The following is a 5,031-nucleotide window of genomic DNA, read 5'->3' as shown; positions in this document are numbered from 1 at the left end:
ATATGTCTTTTAACACATTATTTAGGTAAAGAATCTAATACAAAGATTTGTTATCATACATATTATCATACATAGTGTAAGGATTTTGAGCAAATGATTTAAGTTACAACAAATATGCGGTAACATAGTTGTAATTTTGGAAAAAAGATCACGCTCAATTGTACATCACCACCTTTTAAATGTTGATAACTTTTTGTCTTGTCATTATTTTCATTTTAGAAAACTTGAGGATTTTTTCTCCTTAATTTAAGCACTCTATTGTTATCCTTCTTAAATAATCAATTTTTTTTCTAGAACATACATTGTATTTTTTTTCTAGAACAAACATGTGTTAAGACTTACGCGTATAATGTGCATACTTATTCTCTTCAAGTGTAATTATGTATCTTTTGTGCGTAGATCATCTCATATTTACAATTATGTCATCGCATAAACTTTGAATAATAAGAAGCATTTGTACAACAACCTCACCTCATTTATTTATTAATAAAACAAATAGATTAAAATAAACAAACCCTAAACCTGTTTATCAAAACTATTTAATTTACTAATAAATAATATATATATAAAAGCTAAATAACGATTTTAACAAGAAACACTCCACCAGCCTATGAGCTATATCTATCTCGGCCTTCCATTTAATGGGCCGGGCCCTGGATAACCCGAATTAATTTTCGAACCCGACATATTAGGCCCCATTTGGTAATAACTACCCGACCCGTACACACCACCACCACCTTGATGATGCTGGCCCACCACCGTCGTCCCATACACATCACCATTATTATTATTATTATTATTATTATTATTATTATTATTTACAACACCGCTATCTCCTCCGCCTTGACGTCCGGCTAACGCCGTCTTCTCTCCTTCCATATCTCTAAACCTCTGCAAGTATACCTTCAACGGCTCCACGTAATCCTCAAACCCTAACGTCGTCATCGCCCACAGCAAATCGTCACCGTTGATCGTCTTACGCTTCTCGCGTTGACACTTATCGGAGGCTTCGCCGGTGATGAAACTGATGAACTCCGATACACACTCCTGTACGGTCTCCTTCGCGTCTTTTGATATTTTAGCGTTCGCTGGAAGAGCTTTTTTCATGATACGGCTGACGTTTGCTATCGGAGGAAACCTGTCTTGTTCACGGAGTGAGTGGTCGCCGTTGTGTCCTCCGCCTGATTCGTTATCTGAATCCGCCATGGCTGACGCTTCGAAGCTCAAACCCTAGGGTTTTGACTTTTTGACTAACGATTTACGGTTCAAATTCTGTTCACACAACGCTAATTGAGACTTATAGGCACTCTTATTATTTGGTAGATCAATCAATTGAAGCGTAAACTCATCGGCGATCAATCTAGGTAAAAATTCTGTAAACAAAAACACTTTACACGTTTGAATTTTGCTCAATAACAGAATATCTTCGTAGAATTATGCTGAATTCACGCTAAAACACGCATAATCGCTCAAATTCCATCGAAAACTGAAATATATGCGTCTAATTAACCGGCGGAACTGAAATGAGAAATCCGGTGACCGGAATAATAATAATAAAGGGAGGAAAGTTAGTTGGAGGGAATTGGAATGAGGATGAGGGATTACCGTCGGATCAAATGTGATATAAGAACGCCATCATAAGTGTCACGTGGAGGGATATGGGCTGTTTATTTCTGATAAGTGTTGATTTATAGTGGCTGAGTATGGGCCGTTGGATGGTGAGATAGTGGAAGATTGTGGACCATCCATAGAGCATTAACGGAACTTGGTCGGCCATTTTGGGATTTGTTTAAGCATATTAAGTAGGCACTAATCAATTCAGGTTAAGGCACTTATTCTTGTTTTCTTGTGATGGTTCATGTTGAAGACTTATTAAATATATCATTAAGAGATGTAATATAATCAAGTCATATTTCAAACCTTAAAATGTTCAGGCTTAACACCTAAAACATTTAGGCTTAAATCTTGAAACATTTAAGGTTAAAACGCATTACGCAATACTCAAAATTGATCGATTGAAACTTCAAATTGATGATTAATTGGATAAACTTTAAGATCAATTGGCTTCAATTTCAATTTTAATTCTTATCAAAAGCTAAACAAAAACCTGTGAAACAAGGGAAGTGGTGTTCGTGTTTTTCTGGCGAGTTGCTGGACCCTTGTCGTCGACTCCAGTTATGGTGAAGGAGGTGTGTTGATGCTAGCAAGTGGAGGATCGGTGGTGGTGAAGATGGCTTGATTTAGAGCGACGGGAAGACGAGTGTATTTGTGATTTAGGGTTTCTGAAATCAACGATCTATTTACTCATGTACTTAATGTACAATAAATGATTAATGTATCGGATCCTTTATCTATAATATAATAACATTAATAAAAATCAGAAGTCCATCTTAATTTCACATCATAAATCACTACCGAATGTTTGAAATCTAGCATGAAGAAATCCACGTATTCATTTTATTTTCATAGTTCGTTATATCCTTTTCTTTTTAAGGATAAAAACATGTGTGTGAACGGATATTTTTTCATTGTAGTGATTGTGACTAAAAGTTTCTAATGATTATTTTGCATAGCAAGTCAAGTTATGCACATTAAAATACTATTGTAAGCTTGAAGTGGATTAAGAAATATGGTTGATACGAATAGAGACCAAAGGATAAACACTCACTATTGATACCTAATAAATATGGTTGTAAACCAAATTCTGATTAGGATCTATATTAAACTCAAAATTTATAAAAGAAGTTTAATGGATAAAGATGACACAAACGATTTATAAAGGATTAAGTGAAGAGGGACGTCTGCGTAACGACCAACTGCTTCCGCAGGACCCACCATGCTCAGAGATGAAGACCTTACGCGCAGTACGCCAGCTGTTCCCGCAGGGAAAGCCTCCCAATGGTGTACCCCGCTTGTTCCCGCAGTTGCGGATACAAGCCATCAGGGAAGGCTACCCGCACTGATAGCAAGGCTACACGCACAAGGCACTAACTCTTGATACTTCAGTAATGTCACCTGAAGGAATGAGCAAGGCGGGAATACTCCCGCCCAGATGAGCCAGTCCGTATGCTTCTGGAAGATCTTTTGTACTATACATGCCAAGGTATGGGCAAAACAGACGATCTGACCAAAACAGCACATGAACCAATCACAGGGTGACAGCTCACCGACAACAGTACGAGGAGGAGCACCCTCTAGTACTGTTTGTCACTATTAGCCGCTGCCTACTCACCAACCCTTACTATGGGACGTGCGTAGCCTACAGTTGGTGGAACAGTGCATAGCCGGCAGTAAAGGAACAGTATACGGCCGGCCTTGTCACTATCGGCCGCAGCCTATCCACCAACCAGCATGGCTTGTGCGTAGCCCACTGTTGGTAGAACAGGAATACTATTCAGCCGGCTGTACCTTCTTGGAAACCTACCTTCGGCTATAAATACTCCAACACCTTGGAATGGTAAGGACATCATCTGATATCTCATTATCTTATCTTCTCTAGCAATCTCTTAATATACACTTATATTCAGAGCAATCTAGTCTGATTCTCACGCCGGAGGGTGGTCACAAGGAGGAACCCCCCCTTCTCAGTGACGAGCTTACGGTGTCTGTTTTGCAGGTCACCTGAAGAACAACTTTCTTTGCTGGACCTCATCCTCGTGGGAAACATCTATTTAACCCCCAGATTATCCGTAATCTGCCCGGGGTCGATTAGTGTTTCTTCATTGGCGCCATCCGTGCATAAAAGCTAGAACTAATTCTTAGTCTTTTCAAAATTTCTGAAGAAATGGTTAGCGTTACTCCGGTCCCAAAGCCAGTAAGTGACCAAGAAACCCCGGTAACCACAACCCCAGCAGCTGGGGGGAACACCGGCGGTTACACAAATTTTACGAACACTACCCCGGTTACCCAAGCCGGGACAAGTGCAGTAAACAATATTTCACTAGGGTTCACTGATGCCCAGTTGTAGAAACGGACGAGGGTCCCTCGCCAAACACTCGATCAAGTTAAGGCGTGGGCCGAAGCACGTCAGAAAGAGTTCCAAGCTGAGTTGGATGAACGCTTGGGTTCACTTCAACAGGCTGACGAATTCGGCAGTACTCGCCAACATCTCAACATGAACAGTGAGTGCGAGTACTCGGACGATGAGCGGGAAGAATCCGATACCGACGCAAACCCTCGCCATAAGGCAAAAGGAAAGCGTAAGGAAACGGACTTCCAACCGACAAGGAATTTTGGAGAAACCTTTAAACCAACGAACGCGGGGAGAAACCCACGTGACTTCTCCAAAACCTTTAGACCAACTGCTGCAAATGCAGGAAAGTCCAAGTTTGCAAGGGACATTTCGGAAGCAATCGCCCCGAGAAGTGCCAAACAAATGTCCAACATCGGCACTTATGATGGTCTATCCGACCCAGACGACCACTTGAACAGATTCATTGCGGGGGCAACCGTCAGTAACTGGACGTAACCCACGTGGTGTTATATGTTCCAGATGACTCTGGTTGGAGCGGCCAGGGCATGGTTCGATCGTTTACCGGTCCACCACATCTATGATTGGGCGGACTTTCAGAACAAGTTCAGCCAACACTTCAGCCAACAGAGGAAATATACTGAAGAACAGTGGACGATCCTCAACTGCGTTAGAGAGGAGGATGAATCTTTACTAGACTTCATCACTCGGTTCAACTCCAAAAAGCTGAGTCTGGGCAACATAAGTGAAGATCTTGTTCACGCAGCTTTCATCCAGGGCGCCGAATACCCAGAGCTTATCCGCACATTGACGGGTAAGGACGGCATGCCATCCACATGGGATGCCATCATGACGGCGGCCAAGCGCTTTGCCGAGACGGAGAAGCAACTGGGAAGGGATCTTCCCCAGAGTACACACCTCTACACGCAAAGGACTAGAGAAAACAATGTTCGGATCGCCCGGCAGAACAAAAAGAGGAAGCTAGGTATTTGGCAGTCAAGGGTAAACTTTGACACCTCATCCAGCCCTCACCCTCTTGTTGGCGGAAGAGATAACACACA

The 5,031-nt window shown here is 41.8% G+C and overlaps 1 pseudogene; it reads right to left on the bottom strand.

The window, feature by feature from the left end:
* Nucleotides 1-479: 479 nt before the first annotated feature.
* LOC143548144 (nuclear transcription factor Y subunit B-3 pseudogene) lies at nt 480-1,486 on the bottom strand (annotated as a pseudogene).
* Nucleotides 1,487-5,031: the final 3,545 nt, after the last annotated feature.

Source organism: Bidens hawaiensis, unplaced genomic scaffold, assembly GCF_021521415.1.
Source record: "Bidens hawaiensis isolate Kalapana, Puna unplaced genomic scaffold, B.hawaiensis_p1.1 tig00014913_1, whole genome shotgun sequence".
Classification (NCBI taxonomy): Eukaryota; Viridiplantae; Streptophyta; class Magnoliopsida; order Asterales; family Asteraceae; genus Bidens; species Bidens hawaiensis.
This window is presented reverse-complemented; position numbering and strand designations above follow the sequence as displayed.